General features: G+C 44.0%; 1 long non-coding RNA gene across 1 annotated transcript; it reads left to right on the top strand.

Annotated features, from left to right (window-relative positions):
• Nucleotides 1-14,269: 14,269 nt before the first annotated feature.
• On the top strand, nucleotides 14,270-17,829 carry LOC107000436 (uncharacterized). Its single transcript, XR_001447558.3, has 3 exons — nucleotides 14,270-14,941; nucleotides 15,772-15,817; nucleotides 17,559-17,829. It is a non-coding gene; the product is annotated as an uncharacterized LOC107000436 (long non-coding RNA).
• The last annotated feature ends 397 nt before the right edge of the window (nucleotides 17,830-18,226 follow it).

The raw sequence follows: 18,226 nt of genomic DNA, 5'->3' as shown, positions 1-18,226 counted from the left end.
AGTACTTACATTAGTGCCTGAAATTCAGGAAGCACTCAAAATGTTACTTATTACCATTCCTCCATTCTTGTACTCATTAGACGAGATGCCAGGCACTATGGTAAGAGCTGAGGATACTAAAGTAAAAAGACAGCCCCTGACTTTAAGGAGCTTATGAGACTAGTGGAGGAAATAGACATGCAAATAAGCGATTCAATGCAATATGGCCACTATTAGATTTGAGAATTAGGAGTGGGAGAGTGAAAACTGTATTAGGCTAGTGGAACCATGTATAGCTAACCTCTGAACTGAACTGTCAAGTATTAACTGGATTTGGCCAGGGTGCCGAAAAGAAGAAGGGCATTCTAGGTAGAAGGCACAGCATGAGCAAAAACATGAAGGTTTCTGGCTGCAACAGCTGTAAGCTAAAAAGAAAAACAAAATGAAAGAAAAACATGAGAGTACAAGAACACATGATCTATTCTGAGAACTTTAGGTTTACTCATGTATAAAGCGCAAGAAGAGAGGGATTGGTATGGGGCTATATAGGTAACGAAAGCCACATCAGGAAAGGCCTTGCAGGTTACATCAAAGCAATCAGAATCTACGTGTTAGGCCAGGGGGGTGATTCAGGCTGGTAGCCCAAGGGCTTCATGGCTAAGAGATGTTTTGTTTGGTTTGCACAGTTTTTAAAAAGCAACATGCCTAGCTAGACAAGTCACAGTGTGACTGCATATTGTTTTAGCAACATTCCATGCCATGAGTTTGTGTTGCCTGCCTGTCCCTGCCAGTGTCTGTGTTTGCAAAGACAATTCAACCTGATAGATGATCGAAAATTACTGAGGAGTTCTGAGCCGGGGAACAACATAATTGTATTTATATCTCCCTGGTAGTGACATGGTACATAAGGTAGAGAAATTAAGAATAAGAGATAGAGACAAGTAAGAGACAGCTAAAATAATCCAGAAGGGAACTCCTGAATGAGGGCAGCAGGAGAGGGGACAGATATGAAATTAATTTAAAACTTAGAAGAATTGGTTATCCATTTTTTGTTTGTCTGTCTCATTCTTTGGTAGTGGTGGCGGGCCAAGAACAAGAGGGGAGACTCAAGAATGCTCTCCAGTTTTTAGTTTGGGCAGCTGAGTTTATGGTAGACAGAGATGCCATTCCTAGAGACGGGTTTAGAAGGATGTGAGGGTGGGTTAAGGAGTAAGATCCTGTGTTAAGTTAGGAGGAGTAGAGTCTAAGGATTTTGGTAGATATTTGGGCAAGGATGGTGGTTGGGATAAATCACAGACCAGTAACAGACCATGAAGTTGGAACTGGAATTGAGAAAGTTCTGACAGCCAGTCTATTTCTCCACAACTCACAGAGGAAGGCCCCATAAGCTTGGAATCAGGATCAGAATGCACTAGCTCTTCCGATGGCTGGTCCAAAGAGTCACAAGAAGAACAATAGTGGTAACAGTAACGGTAATACAATTTTTAAATAAAACCGTGTTTTACAGAATTCTAACTATCTGTGAGGGGTTGGATTGTTTCTTTTATTCCTCATACTAACCTTATAAATAATAAGTGTGCTTATTGTCCCCGTGTCACAGATGTGAAAACTAAGGCTTAGAGAAGTTAAATAGGCAGCCCAAGTCACACAGTAGTAAGGGGCGGAGCTAGAACTTTGTCTCCAGATCTCCATGCCAGTTACCAGTGCATTATTCTGGCAGCTTAGGCTGGCAGGGTAACATGAGGAGTTCCAGGAAGGCTGATCTCTTTCAATAAAATATCAACCCCGTCCCTTAATATGCGCATGTGCCTGAAACTTTTAACTTTAAAAAATGTATTTCTTTGGGGGCCTGAAAGGTTAGGAGGGAAAGTTTCTCAAGTCCACTATTCAGGTCTAAACACCTCCGGGAAGTGAAAAGCTGATTTGAATATACAGAGGTTCTCAGCCTCAGGGCGCTTGAGAAGCACCTGGGTTTTTTATTTTATTTTGTTTTGTTTTGTTTTGTTTTGTTTTGAGACGGAGTCTGGCTCTGTCGCCCAGGCTGGAGTGCAGTGGCGCGATCTCGGCGCACTGCAAGCTCCGCCTCCCGGGTTCACGCCATTCTCCTGCCTCAGCCTCCGCAGTAGCTGGGACTACAGACGCCCGCCACCGCGCCCGGCTAATTTTTGTATTTTTAGTAGAGATGGGGTTTCACCGTGTTTGCCAGGATGGTCTCAATCTCCTGCCCTCGTGATCCTCCCGCCTCGGTCTCCCAAAGTGCTGGGATTACAGGTTGAGTCACCGCGCCCGGCCTACCTGGGGGTGTTTTTAAAGCTATCAATGTGCTAATTGGTCTGGGGCACATATACTATATATTTTTAAAAACAGTGATTCAAATCTGCATCTAGGGTTGCAAACCAATGGTAGTGGCCTGAAAAGCAAATTCTCAGTGAAAGGCAAATCATATACTGTGGGGTTGGAGCTCAGCAATTGGTGTTTTCTTAAGCCTCCCCAGGTGATCTCGGTCAGTCCTGTAGTGGCGTTAATGAGCCTCCATGGGAGAGAACAACAGGTACAGAGAGAGGACCTAGCCTTGGGCACTGGAGGGGTAAGAGAAGATTCTGGAAGGGGAGCCTGACCAGAAGATAAACTTCCTTTCTATAGGATCATGAAAAAAGTCTAATCTGTCCTTCACCACGTGTGAGCTTGCCGCCTGTGTCTTGGCTTGTTCAAGGGAGCCTAGGACAGAGCGGGTTCTGCTTCTCGCAGGGGTCTTGTGGATGAGTAGCAGAAGCCCTCTGGAGAGAAAGGCCAGAGAGTCTCTGCCGCTGAAGCAGAGCGGCTGAGAAAGGTGAAGCTCCACCGCATGACCACAAGATCGCGCCACACTCGCCCTCCCATCAGTATTTCTGGGAGTCAGGAGTCCAAGAATGGAGAATGACGGGACGGCAGGGGAGTGGGGAAGTTCCGAGCAGAAACTGTGGGTAGTGGAACTCATGAGCTGGGAGGACAACTAGCATTTATTTTTGTATAGTTTTTTGAGGGAGAGGAAACAGAAATACCACTTGCTAGGAAAGTTAGGTAACGGGAGGATGCTTCCTCCTCATCCCCAGAGAGCTAAATGGAACCATATTGGGCCCCCCTCAGCCACTCAGGGGAGTCGCTTTTCAAGGGAGTGAAATGTTTTATTGAAGAAACTCCAAGAAGGGAGGAAAGAAGCCTAAGAGAGAGGCGGCCTGACAGGTCGACAGATGGAATCAGCCCCTCTCATGCATGTGGCTGAAAGCTGAAAGTCAGTTCCTCTGAAGATAGAGCGGTAGTTCCCAGATCCACAACGCCTTTCATCTGCATGCTCACAGCTCCGGACTGATGGCAAATGGAGCGATTTACAGTGTCCCGGGAGAAGCAGAAATAGGGGCCCACGCTCCGAGTCTGCTTAGCTGATAGCAAATGGAGTGGAGCCCCTGGAGTTTGTAAACTAGGACCTTCTATTCAGTTTTGCCATGTCCGTAAAATGAGGATAAAAGAGATCTCTTTCTCTGGGTGATTGTGAAGATTAAATAAAATATGTATGGGAATTGCCTGGCATGTAATAGGTACTCAACAAATGTCTCGTCCATGTTCCTCTTCCTCAGAAGTGCTCACCAGCTGTATGGTCAAAATATCATCGACTAGTCACACTCTTCTCAGTTTTTTCCAAGTGAAAATACAAAAAGGAAATAACACTTCCTTCTCCTGGATGAAAAAGCCACAAATGCAATTCTTAATTCAATCTAAGGATTTTTATTAGTTAAATGTAACTGACCTTTAATTGCTTCTTGGCCTTTTGGCTAAGATCAAGTGTAATAATAACTGCGCTTTAGGTAAACTTCCCAAGTTATGATACTGCCACTCTATAAGAATACTAATGAATAATAGGTAAACATCACTTTCCATTTCAGTTTACACAGCTTATGGTTTCTTTCAATTATCAGGGTCTGTACTTTTACAGGTCTTATCTCACCCAGTTAGCTAATCATCAATTGCTAATGTATTAAACATTTCAAATGATATTGTGAGCTAAAGACAGACTACCTACCTGAATTGCCACCGTCACTTTCAGAAGACTTCTGGGGGCTATGGCCTCAGGAACACAGCCCTGTCCCATACAGCTCTAGAAGTGACCATTTTTTTCTAGAACAAAAACCTAGGTAAATATTCACTGCAAGGAGACACTTCTATTAAGATGTTATCCAGCCCCCTCTTGATGGCCAAATGCAGTGGAGACTTCAGTCTTTATCCTTCTGCTCCTCCAGGCTGTATTTGCTGCTCTACACCTCTGTATAGACATACTTCCTTGGCTCGAGTGACACTATTGGCTCATAGTTCTTAACTCTTTTCATGTCACTTTTCGGTGTCATCCTTGGGCTCCTCTCTTCCTTGTTTTACTTACAGAAGGTGATTCCCTGGGTTTTGTCCTTGGCCATTCTCTTTTCGCTCTGTGGGCTTTACCTTGATTGATCTTGTCCTTACTCTTTCAGATTTAATCACCTCCCATATGCTGATGACACGCAGCAGAGACGGTAACGCTCACCACAAGTAACATTCGCACCTCTACATTTCTCAGTCCCTGCAGTTAGGTGGGACCATAAAACCAATTCTGTCGGCCGGGCGCGGTGGCTCAAGCCTGTAATCCTAGCACTTTGGGAGGCCGAGACGGGCGGATCACGAGGTCAGGAGATTGAGACCATCCTGGCTAACACGGTGAAACCCCGTCTCTACTAAAAAATACAAAAAACTAGCTGGGCGAGGTGGCGGGCGTCTGTAGTCCCAGCTACTCGGGAGGCTGAGGCAGGAGAATGGCGTAAACCCGGGAGGTGGAGCTTGCAGTGAGCTGAGATCCAGCCACAGCACTCCAGCCTGGGCGACAGAGAGACTCTGTCTCAAAAAAAAAAAAAAAAAAAAAAACAAAAAACAAACAAACAAACAAAAAAACCAATTCTGTCAATGAAATGTGAGCAGACATTATCTTTGTCACTTCCAGGCTGAGGAATTAAAAGGCATACCTGTGATTATTTAGTCTTTCTCCTCTCTTTCCCAAGTGACTGAGAAGCACTCATGTTCTAGATACTGAAGTTACAAGATGATGCAACCTTGTCAACTTGAGTCCCTAAGTAATGATGCGAAACAGATTCCCTCAATAACACACACTCGACAGTACGAGTTAAGAAATAAACACCTTTTTTGCATTAAGTCACTGAGCTGTGGGGTAGTCTGTTACTGCAATATGACCTGTCTTGTGCTGACTTCTAATACCTAGTCTTATATCAACATCTAGTAGTTAATAAACAATTTTTGTTAACAAAACAAATAGCCATCTTTGTCCCTCACTGCTTCCCAGAGTTTCATATTTATTGTTCCCATCTGCTTCTGAACAAGTCCATTTCCCAGAACTGCTCCTCTTCTAGTATTCCATACCTCTGTTAGTAGCACAGCAGACTCTCAAGTTATTGAACCAAGAACAGGAATCAGCCCAGAAACTTTCCATTGCCACCCCACTACAGTGAATCATGAAATGCTTCTAAAAATATCTCCTAAACATCTCTTCACCTTCCTCATCGGCTCTGTAAAGACTTGCCTGGACTAGTGGAATCTAATCTTGACCATTCTTCTCTCTTGCCCTGTCCTCCACCCGTCAAATCCCCCCTCCCCACTCTAGTCAGAGGAGATCATCTAAATTACAAGTCTGACCATATTTAAAACCACTTGTGAGTCTCTGTCACCTATAAAATAAAGCCTGAACTTTTTGGCTTGTCACAGAGCATCCTAGCACACATGGCCTGGACCCTATTTGAATCTCCGGCCTGCCGTCTGACCTCTCCCACATTGCCTTTTGCATTGTAATAGTAATACTTCCTAATTCCTTGTAGCTCCACCTGTGTTGTGCAGTCTCATGCCTCCTTTCCTGACTCTGTGCCTGGCTAGACCATATCATTATCTGAGATTTACCTGGACATCATATCTGGCAGAGGGCCTTCCCCAGTTCTCACCTTCACCCTTCCTCTGTATTTCCATAGCACCCAATTTCAATTTTTATCGCAGTGTTGTGGCTCCACTGTTGTTCATACACATGAGAGTGAACATGCACTTCCTGATAGGCCAAAATAGGCCAAGGACCTTTTTTGACTCCCTCAAGACATGTTTTATTTGGAGATTATTTGGTTTCAGATCTCTGTCATTTCCTTCCTTAGGTCTCATTATAATCTACCTGAGGAGTACTCAGTATATAGTCTTCTTGCCTCCCCTCCCCTCCCGTCCCTTCCCTGTCTTCCTCCCTCCCTCCTTCCCTCCCTCCTTCTCTCCCTTCCTCCGTCCCTTCCATCCTTCCTTCCTTCGTTCTTCCTTCCTTCCTTCTTTCCTTCCTCCCTTCCTTCCTACCATCCTTCCTTCCTTTTTCCTTCCTTCCTTCCTTCCCCGCTTCCTTCCATCCTTCCTTCCTTCCTTCTTTCCTTCCTTCCTTCTTTCATTTTTCTTTCCCTTCCCTTTCCTTTTCCCTTTCCTTTCCCTTCTTTTCTTTTCTCCTCCCCCCTTCATCCTTTCTTTGTTCCTTCTGGCTCTAGGGTCAGAATGACCAGGTTCAAATCCAAACTTTACCACTACTTATTAAATGTGTGACTCTAGAAAAGTTTCCTAAATTCTCTGAGCCTTATTTTCTTCATTTGGAGAATGGGAATAGTCATATTATCTATAGACATATTCATCTCACTGGATTGTTGTAAGGATTAAATAACATGTACATATAAAATACTTAGAACAAAGTGTGATACACGGTAAGCACTCAAACACACATTTTCTATTATTACTTTCTTTGATCTGTTCAGTGAATAACTAAATAGCAATCAACATTTAATAGCACTTTCTAACCCTAGAATCTAAGTTAAGCTGACCAGTATCTTGGATTTGGGCCCAATCCCTATTCATGTGCCCAAATCTTTCTGTCTAGAGTGCTGCAGCCAACATTCCATACCAGATTTTTTAGCCATTTGGCTTAAGACTAGTTCCCCCCTTAAAGCACAGATACCATATAAAGTTTTATCAATCATTTATAATGCCCTCATTGAAGTAGGCCCAGACAACTCCAGCTGGAAACAATAATAATTCATATTTGTATGGCAGTTTACAATTTACAAAGCACTCTCACATGCCCTTGATCTCCTGATCTTTAGAATAATGCTGTGGGTTATGAGAAGCAGGCATGATCATGATTATTACCATTTAAGAGAAGAAAATACTGAGATTCAGAGTTTATGAGCCCAAGTTCCCACAGATGGCTTGCCATGTAGCGGAGGCTCATTTTCAAGCTTTGTGGCTCCTGGGCCCAGTCTCTTTCTGCTCCCCCATGCTTATGTAACCTCTGATACTTTCTAGCAGCAGTAGCGGCCCTAGAAACCTGGGCCCTAATACAGAGTAGTAGAGGCAGGCAACTCATGCCTTGGTATGAATGGTTTTAGAGACTTGGGGAATATCAGGGTGAAATGAGACTTTAAGGATTATCTGTTCAAGACCCCAAGATTGGAATCGAGTTCACTGAATTCACACCCAGCTCTGTCACTTGCTATTGAATCTTGAGAAAGGCATTTAACTTATCTGTGCTTGAATTTTATCACCTATAATATGTCTGACAGTAGTTACTACACAGAGTTGTTGTGAGAGCAGATGAGATCATTCATTTACAGCACTCAGTTAATGAATGTTAGCCATGAGCACTAACATTATAGTGTAATTATTACAATCTATGATTATATATTAGTGATAATAGTGTGGAAACCTGAGGTAGCTCCCTTTTCTGCAAGAAGTTTCTAAATCAGAATGGAAGGACATTGAAGAGTTAGCAGGGGAAAATATCTACAGACAGTAGATAGCAGGGGAGAGGGGGTTTCAAACTGAAGTCCAAGGCTGGCCCTGCTGAGGTCATCCAAGGAGATGGATGGGCCAGAAGAGGGTAGAAACAGGGCAGGCTTTGAATTCCTCTTCCAAGCTATTAAACTTGGCAAGAGCCCTTGACATCTGGCTGGCTGGACTGATCATTGCCTGACAGGTTGTATTAATCAGGGTTCTCCATAGAAACAGAACCAACAACGTGTGTGTGTGCGCACACACATACACACATATACATGCACACACACACACACACACAGAGAGAGAGAGAGAGAGAGAGAGAGAGAGATTTATTATAAGTAATTGGCTTATGCAACTATGGAGGCTGAGGAGTCCCAGGATCTGCAGTCAGCAAGCTGGAGACCCAGGAGAGCCAACAGCATAGTTCAGTCTGAAGGCTCAAGACCCAAGAAAACCCCAATTTAGTCCAAAGTTAGGAAAAGGCCAGTGTCCCAACTCAGGAGCTCAGGCAGGAGGAGTTCCCCCTTGCTCACATGAGGGTAAGCCTTTTTGTTCTTTTCAGCCTTCAACTGATTCGATGAGGCCCACCCATATTAGGAAATGCAATCTACTTAATCAACATATTCGGGTGAATTCAAGAGATTTTTAACACAGTATTTAATATTCAACACATGAGAGTAAATGAGGGTGCAGAGGAATATGCTCTGATTTGCAGATGTCACCTGTGTCACATGATGCTCTCCTCCTGTCTTGAACAGAGAAACATGGAAAGTTCCTAGGACAGGGGCTGACTAGCACATACCAGGTATGCAACAAACATTAGTTCCTTTTATTCCCCACGAAGACAGAAGGGGCAGCTTATTAGCAAGTCACAACTGATAAGATTATTTATAAATTCATTGCCCTTTAACAATTTAGGGGACCTAACAGATGACCTGGACCCACTTTATAGACAAGGAAACCAAGACCAAGAGAGCGATAGTAATGTACTCAGCTTGGAAAAGCAGAGACTGGAACCCAAGTCCTTGAAACTTTATCTGGGACCTTTTGCCATGTGTATCATCCACTAGGTCTGCAGGAAGATAATTCAGTCATTCAACAATTATTTATGGCTAGCCCTGAAAGGTACACTGTGGGGGATCACAGATATTTATAATCTAATTGGATCGACAAGTGTTAAGTAACAGCAGCATTCAAACCAGCATTTCATTGGTAGAACAATTAGTGTGAGGCCATCAGTGAAATGCATAAAACACACAGGAAAAGAAATGGTCCCATTATTTAAGTAATTTCATGATTAATGAACATTTTATTGAGCTCCTAATTGCATGAGGCATTTTGCTGACTTAAGAGATACATGGCCTCTATCCTTAAGGATCTTAAGTTTACATGGGATGATATATGTGTAAATAAACAATTGCAACACATTATTTTTTTAAAATATCCGCAAGAAAGGTATTTGCAAAGACTGTGTAAGCTCAGATGACTTTAGGAGCACTAAGGAGATTATTTCTAAGTCTGTTTCGGGAAGCCAAGTTCAGGGAAATAACACTGGAACTGAGTTCTGAAGTATAATTAAGAGCCCACTGGTGGGTAATGGAAGAAGCTGCTTCTAGGGAGGAGAAGAAAAAGGCTTTGCAAAGTCCTACCAGACAAAAAGCATGGCTTGTTATTTAGGGAACTGGAACGTGGTTGTGTAGATGGAGTTTGAGCTGATGGAGTTTGAGTGATATTATGTCAGGCAGAGCCAGAATAGTCAGGAAAGGCCATATCTCAGGGACCATGATCACTTGGTCTCGAAGCTTGGATTTTTTTGGTGTAGGAAATGAGAACTTTGCAATTTTTTTTTTCTGTATTCCTATGGGAATTTTCTGTAATATTCCTATGGGAATATTTCTGTAATGAATGTAGATGACTACACTCATCAGAGGAAGCATGTTATTTTAAAAGAAAGCAAAATCTGCCTGGTGTCTGTATGGAGGGTAGAGGACATTCAATATCAGGAATAGAAACAGGAAGCCAAGTTAGGAGAATTGCAAATTGTTGAGAAAGTGGACCAAAATTGGGGATGCAGAGAAGAGAATAGATCTGAGAGGATGTGAAAAGGAGAGGGGAGTAAGGGACTGAGTGGATGTGGGTAGCAGGAGACGAAGCAGTCCAGTGAGACTCCCAGCGGGTACTGACATGAGATGCAAGTCAAGTGTCAAGCAGCTGCCTCTTGTGACGTCTGTATTCTCAGCTAGACTGAAAATACCCTTAGAACAGAGACTTCTGTGTTCTGGAGGTCTCTGATCATGTCTCATACAGAGCCCTGCTCCTCTCTTGCTCTCTGTCTGAGGGGCAGAGCGAGGCTGGAGAGCACTGGAATATGAGTTATGATTAGAGTTGTCAGATAAAATACAGGACACCCAATTAAATGTGAATTTCTATTAAAAATGAATAATTTTTAATATAAGTATGTTCCATGCAATATTTGAGATATACTAAAAATTTTATTGTTTATATGAACTTCAGTTTTAACTGGGAATCTTTTATTTTTATTTGGTAAATCTGGCAACCTTGGTTCTAGGGGGGTGTGTGTGTGTGTTTGTGTATGTGTGTTTGTTTAGAGTAGACAGTAGGAACAAAGAGTTGTGTGCAAGTAATGGGATATACAAAAGATTTAAATGAACTTAAGAAGACTTCATTTTCACAGAGGAAGTGGAGAAGGCACAAGAGACCAAAAAGTGAGAGTCACACTAAGAGAGGCAATTGAGCAGAGTGGCTTAGAGTCTTTCTCTGCTGGGTGTCCAGCTACAAGGGAGGCTGAGGTGGGAGGATCACTTAAGGCCGGGAATTTAAGACCAGCCTAGACTGTAGGGAGACCCCCTGAAACTATTGCTACAGAATAAAAGATGAAATGCTTCTAATAATTGTAAATACAAAATTGCAACAGCGCGTGATGTGCTTCCCCCTGCCAGAGAGCCTGTGAATGGATGTGCAGTCAGGGAGGTTTCACATCACCAAGATTCCTATCCCAGAAAAGCAGATGTTCATAGCTCTGGGAATGGAATGCGACCCTCGGGGAGAGCCTATAAACAGGCGCATGGGGAGCGTCTGTCCATATGGATAAGATAGGGTTATAAATGCCCTCATGTTGCCGTAGCTCTTCTAGGCCTCTTCAGGGTTCATACTCCCTTCTGAGAATTTCTGGTCTAACCAGTTGTCTAACTTCACGTCCTGTTTCTATGGATTGTTTGTAACCAGTTTTTGCTGCAACTGTTACTGCTGATTAATATCTTGCTAATCATAGGTTATGGAAAGGCTGTGTTTCTGTTTTAAGGCTCTGTTAGAAATTACTGATGCACACACTATATTGTCAATTCTTATCTCTGTATACTGTACTTCTGCATACAGATGTCATGTTAAAGAATTACTTCATCCCCATGTGACCATCTCACCTCATAATCAAATGACCCTAAATCCCTCACTAACCTACCCCCACCCTCACTAAACTTAATAGTAAATGCTGGCATATCCAGTGCATTGTTGGCACCACGGGACCAGAAGGCGGTGACCCCCCTGGACCCAGCTTTCACTATCTTGTGTGTGTCTATTATTTCTTGACCTGCTGGTCCGCCTGGGAGCAAAGAGAGAGCCCCGTTGCGTTGCGGACTGCTGGCCAGATCCCGCAATACTAGACAACGTAGTGACACTCCCTCTCTAAAAAATAAAAAATAAATTAGCCAGGCATACAGTGGTGCATATCTGTAGTCCCAGCTACTTGGGAGCCTGAAGCAGGAGGGTCACTTGAGGCGAGGAGTTGGAGGCTGCAGTAAACTATGATCATACCACTGCACCCTAGCCTAGACAACAGAGTGAGACTCACCTCCCTTCAAAAATGAGAGCCCTTCTTCAGATCACTACCACCTCTGGATGGAATGCACTGATAAACAACAATCTAATAGCTTCCTATATAACTCATTTATAGACAGAAAATGCTCTGATCAGGGGAGAAGCCATTTCTGACCCATGTGAACAAGAAACAGAGGACACTATTTAGCACACAGGTTTTTGTGGTCAGACTGTCTGAATTCAAATTCTAGCTTCATAGCCTTGGGTAAATCATTTACCCTTTTAATCTATTTTCTTTTTCCCTAAATAAAGAAAATCGATTTAAAGGGTATTGTAATTATTAGTTAAAATTTAAGGGTAATTATTTTCACACAATTAAAAATTATTTTGCAAAAAAATTTTGCATAATAATGATGGTAACTTACCTTCAGAGACTAATGTTTTCACATCGACTTTTTTTTTCTTGTAATCATATCTTCACAACAGCTGTGTAACATAGACAGTATGGGACAAGTTTGATTATTCCCATGGTACAGATATTTAAAAGAAGAAGAAGGTTAAAGAGCTTAGCCAAAAGTCACAGCAGGGGTAATTGGTTAGTACCTGAACCAGGACTCCTCAACTGATACAATATTAAACTAGAAAGTAAATAGGATCATCCAGCGGTTCTCAACTCAAGGGTTTTGGAAATGTGAGGACCATTTTGATTGTCACAATGCCTGGGGGATCTGCTGGCATTTAATGTCTGAAGCTCCAAATGCTAAAGATTCTCCAATGTGCACGACAGTCCTGGTCCCAGATTCTAATAACCCCCAATTGAAAAACACTGGTATTCCTGCCCCCTCATTTTACAACTGAAGAAACTGAAGACAGAGAGGTGAAATGACAGGTGGCTTTCACATAGTAGATTATAAAAAACTGTTTCGTGAGTGAGAGATATTGAAAAAGAGAAATGCAGCCTATTAAGGGAACTTTCTGCTTTTGCTCCTCTACATGGTGAATGTAGTACCTATGTCAGAGGCACTGGAACCAGAGTGACTCCATCTTGAATAGGAGCACGGTAAAATGAGGCTGAGACCAGCTGGGCTACATCCCCAGGTGGTTGGGCATTCTTAGTCACAGGATGAGGTAGGAGTTTGGCACAAGATACAGGTCACAAAGACCCCACTGATAAAACGGAATGCAGTAAAGAAACCAGCCCAAACCCACCAAATCCAAGATGGCAAAAATGACCTCTGATCCTTCTCACTGCACATTATACGCTAATAATAATGCATTAGCATGCGAAAGAAGACACTCCTTAGAGCGTCAAGACAGTTTACAAATGCCATTGCAATGTCCACAAGCTACACTGTATGGTCTAAAAGGAAGAGAAAACTTCAGTTCCAGGAATTCCCCTTCCCTTTCCCAGAAAATTCATGAATAATCCACCCCTGGTTTAGCATATTGCCATCCTGGGGGCTGCTCTGCCTATGGAGTAGCCATTCTTTTGTTTCTTCTCTAATAAACTTGCTTTCACTTTACTCTGTAGACTCTCCCAGAATTCTTTCTTGCCTGAGATCCAAGAACCCTCTCTTGGGATCTGGATGGGGAGCCCTTTCCAGTAACACCTGTACATGTTGGTGTGGCTGCAGGATGGGAAAAGGCCACTGAGTTCCAGTCCCAGGTGCACAGCTGACCATGTGATCAAGAGCCCTTCCCTTGTTATCTTTGAAGACTCAGGTTCTCATTGTGAGACATGGGGTCTCCTATTCAATGACCTGTAGTGTTTCTCATGCAGATGTGACCAGGACATCGAAAGAGGCTCCCCAAATGGCTCCAAAGAAAGGCACTCATCAAAAGCAGAGCCAGACCTCGCTGACCTATGATGCTCAGGAGCCTCATGGTAAATGGCAGCATGAGGTCAGGCCTTCCTGGCAGAGTGGGAGCCATGCAACGGTAGCACCCAGTGCCCAAGCTGCACTATTGGCTCAGGGCGAGCAGCTGAAAGTTAGAATGGCCTTAGTCCCAAACCAACATTTCATAGATCAGGAAAATAATTAAAATGCAACTATCTCCTTTCCATGGTTTTACTACATGAAATGCAGTGCTGAGCAATTGCTACATATTGCCTCATTTAATTCCCACACTAATTCTGTGCACTAGAGGCTTGTATTCCCATTTAGACATGGGGAAATTGAAAATGAAGAGTGTAAGTAAATGTATTAAAGTCCAAAAGGTGAACGTAGCAGTGGTGGGATTCAAATCAAGGTCCATCGGATTCCACAGATACTGTACTGCTATCTGGAAGACACTAAGGACTGAAAAGAGAGTTACCCAAGAGGGCCCCTTCTGCCTAGAAGGACTGGCACCCAAGTCCCCAGTCGTGTTTCAACTATTTGGTCACCCATGGCGACTGGAGACAGGGCAGTGTGGTCTGAAGCCGCGCACCCCACCTTGTGTTGTGGGGAGGTCACCCAAACGTCCTTTGTAGCTTTCATTCCTCCCAAAGTAGCTGCAAAGAGGACGTGATGTGAATATTAAAAACCCCAGGCTGGAGGACTTGCCTCCCGAACTCCAGTGCGGAGCCACAGAACTTCAAAGCGAAAGGAAGCACAAGCAGGAGGGGGAGGAGGTGTAAATTTCCCCCGCGGTCCCTTGGAGCTGTGAACATTCGCAGATTCCCCGAGCCCTCCCGCCAGCTCCCCGCCAGGTGTCTGAGGCCCGACCGCGCCCCACCCCCGCGCGCCCCTCTCCCCGTCCCCCGCCCCTCCTGCTCCCGGCTTTCATGTGGATCAAGGCTGGAGGATGACAAACTCCTGACTGATAGATACACGGAGACTTCGCTGGTGATTTATTGGCTTTCTGCACCTGACGAGAACCACTAGGCCTATCTGAGGAGGGAAAATATATGGGCTTTCCTGACTCCAAGTGGCAGCCCCCGGGTGAGCATGTGATGTCAAGCTGGGCAGGGGAAAGCGGAGCTGTGCACCGGCCTGTGTACTGTAAGCCGGCCCGGGTCGTAAAAGTGTCAGCACGCGATATATTTCTTGCGGGGGATCCTCTCTGGCTCTTGCCAGCGCCTCTCCCCGGTGGCTGGCAACCGCCCTAACCGGGCCTGCAAGCAGCGGATGCCCCAGGTCGCTATCCCTCCGCCCTGCTCCGGAGCACAGGGCCCTCACGTTCTCGCTCCAGCCTGGGGTCTCTCAAGTGGCACCTGGCCCTGGGGACACTGCAGCGCAGGAGTTAATTGCTGTCCCTCCTGACTTCAGCGAAAGAAGTGGATCGTGAGGTGAGATATTGAAGCTAGAGACTGACCTGTGGACCAAGAGTTTGATGGAGCAACTCAATAGCAAACTCAGTGTTCCCAGAGATGAACCAAGTAGTAATCAGAGTTATTTATTCAGAAAATAAAGTGCTATTCGTGTGCCAGGCTCTGAGCCCCCTACCCGCGGGCCTCACCATGGCCTCCGGCCTGAGTTGGTCATTTCTCCTCCCTCTACCTCCAGGCTTCTTCCTCGGGGTTGGCAGGGGGCCTGGAGTGGATGTTTAGTCTACCGGTCAGACTCCAGGTCTTATATCTTGAAACTGTAAGTCCCTGAATTCACAGACAATTCAGACTAAGGATGGAGGCAAAGAAGAGGACCTTGGGTTTACTATTCACTAGGTAGGAGGGGAAGGACTTGAAAAAACAGAGATATAAACTGCATTTGTACCCCATGTCGATGAGAGTTTTATGATTTTGACCAATCTGATGAATTGGAGCACGTCTGTCACTAATTGTTCTGTCTTCAATTAGAGTGCAAGCTTATTCTTGGGCCCACAATATTCGAAATATGTGCTTGTTACTCTTTCCCAAAACTCCATTCTGTCATGATCTTTGGAAATGGGCTAATTTTACATTTTGTTTGCAACAATTTTTTAAATGTTCCAAATTGAGACATTGGTATGCTTTTTAAATTAGGAGATATTTAATTAAATTAGGATTAATTAAATTATGAGCCAAATTAGGAGATAAATTTAATTTAAAGCATCGATATGCTCTTGTCTCTCATCTTCCCCCTTTCTTCATCTCCTGCCCTGGTCTTGGAAAAAACATTTGCTGGGTAAATGTCCTGCTAGATGACCTCATAAAGGTGTTCAATGATGAAGAGGAGTGGTTGAAAAGGTAAGGAGAACACTCAAAGCAACAACAGCAAAACCTACAGTATGAAGGGGGTAATCATAAGGTCAGTCCATAACCCTGCCAGCATCATCCAGGTCGAAGTGGATCTGCTATCCCTCCCCACCCTGACTTCACTACCTGCACACCCACAAGCAGGGCAGCACTAGACCCCAGTGTTCTTCTGGGCATATTAGAAAGAGTCTTCCTTGGAGAGCTCAGTACCTTGCTGGGGCTCATGGCATGGGGAGCAGAACCCAGGCTGAATTTCAGTCCCTACAAGGTTTTAGTACAGGGGTCAGCCTACACAACCGAATGGGAGGCCCGGCCCTCACCTGCCCTTCTGTAACTTGTCTTTCCCTGTCAGGCCTCCCTCAGAGCTCACTGTAGAAACTTGGCATCCAGAGCTGTGGATTCCCTGCTCTGCCATTTACAAACTGTATGATTAGGGCTTATCAGTTCATCTCTCTGAGTTACTTTATTTTGTAAAATGGAGGTAGGGCTACTTCTCTCACATGGCTTTATGAGGGTGAAGTGGTTTCCACTGAGCACTCATCTGGATATTCTAGGCCCATTCACTCGCATAGCTAATGACAATCCCTCTTTACAAGATGAAGGATTAGGAGATGATTCTAAATCTTTGAGCTGTAAGGGCCTTTAAGAGATACCTGTGTCTGTCTTGGGCCTTAGAGTGAGTAAAGGGACAGCAGGTGGTCAGGCCCTGCCAACAGCAGGATATTTTCTGCAGGTGCCCAATGCCAGCCCTGGAGTTGCCTCAGATCCTCCCACTGCAGGCTTCATTGCTGTATCTGACACCCCATCCCTGGCAGGGATAGGCCAAGGTCCTAGATACCCTGGCTCCCAACACTCCATACAGGCTTGTCTCTGAGCAGACTCTCGGTGAAATCTATTGTGCTGGGCTGAGCAGAATGGGAGGTGCGGGGATTGCAGCTGTTCCTTCACTGCACTGTCAGTTTGGAAATTTTCCCAGAAGACTTAGTTGGTGCCTCTTCTTTGATATTCATGAGTGCGTGAACACAACGACCCTCCTCATCTTTGTCGAACACATTCCTCTTGGACCACACCACGTGTACTCCAAAAAGAAGGTGATCTAGAAGTGTGAAGGCACCCTCAGTTCTGGCAAATTCTTGGGTATCCTGCAATTCTCACTCAGCAGCATCCCAACAAAACCAGAAAAAAGACCCAGGGCCGGGAGATGAGCCAAGAAAATAGCTTCGTGTTTGGCTTGAGGGTACAGGCATCTGCAGAAGCCAGCCTGTAAGACTCTTTATGAGCCCAGCTGCAAGGGGCATCCTAAAGCCAGTTCATGAGTCCAACTTTACAGAGGCACCAAGCTTCCCCTCCCCTAGAAAGCAAGGCTATAGAGCAAGCAGAATGTTTAAGACATGGGCTTTCAAGTGAGGCTGACTTGGGTTAGCGGAACTAAGGATAACATGGCCCTGTGTAAGGAACTTAATATCTCTGGGCTTCATTCTTTATCTATTTACCTACCCCAAAGTCCTGAAAGTACCACAAAAATATCTGTTTTTATTCAGAGGATAATAAAACGGAATATTTACATATTGCTTCATCTTCCCCCAGGATATTTTTAGATTATCACAATATCCTAAGGGTTTGTTTATGCGTGCTTTAGAGACTTGTATCTGTGATTTTTAAAATACATAAATACTTTAAAATTTTATAATACAAGAGTATAAGTTACCTGATTTTTTTATGTGTTCTGCAGATGGCTGTCTAGAGTCAACGCGAACCTACCCCAAAGTTTGACCTTTGCCTTAAGTCAGTAACCGAGGCGGGCCACGGTCCTGAGTTCAGACCAGGCCCCAAGAAGATTCAGAGCCTGCAGTTGTCCTCTGGTTTCTAAAGTATGTTATTGGGCTAAAGATTTCAAGACATGTATCCTTCTTTGCTTTCTATCGCAGCCATTAAATATTTCAGATATTTTCTGCCAAAAGGCAGGAATCACGAAGATTACAAATATTAAAGACAAAACAAAATAACTTTTTAATGAGAAGGTCAGTCTGTGGTTTGGGTCTTTGGAAAGAAATCAAGAAATCTGACTATACTTTCTATTTGACCATTGATTCTCTAGTGGAAATGGGCAAATCTTTTATACCAGGGCAAATTTTTCAGTAAAGGGCCAGACAGCAAATATTTTAGGAATTGTGGGCCGTGCAGTCTCTCTCCCAGCTACTTAACTCTTTCAGCATAGCATAAAAGCAGTCATAAACAATACTATAACAAGTATGGCTGCATTCCAATAAAACTTTATTTACAAAAATAGGCAGCAGGCCAGATTTGGCCCACAAGCTATAGCCTTCCAACCCCTGCTTTGTCAAACTCAATAACAAACAGAGAGGGAGACTCTTCAAAAAAAAAAAAAAAAATGATATT

The sequence above is a fragment of the Macaca mulatta genome, chromosome 1 (assembly GCF_049350105.2).
Source record: "Macaca mulatta isolate MMU2019108-1 chromosome 1, T2T-MMU8v2.0, whole genome shotgun sequence".
NCBI classification, from domain to species: Eukaryota; Metazoa; Chordata; class Mammalia; order Primates; family Cercopithecidae; genus Macaca; species Macaca mulatta.
The sequence above is the reverse complement of the archived record's forward strand: the minus strand, read 5'-3'. Positions and strand labels throughout refer to the sequence as shown.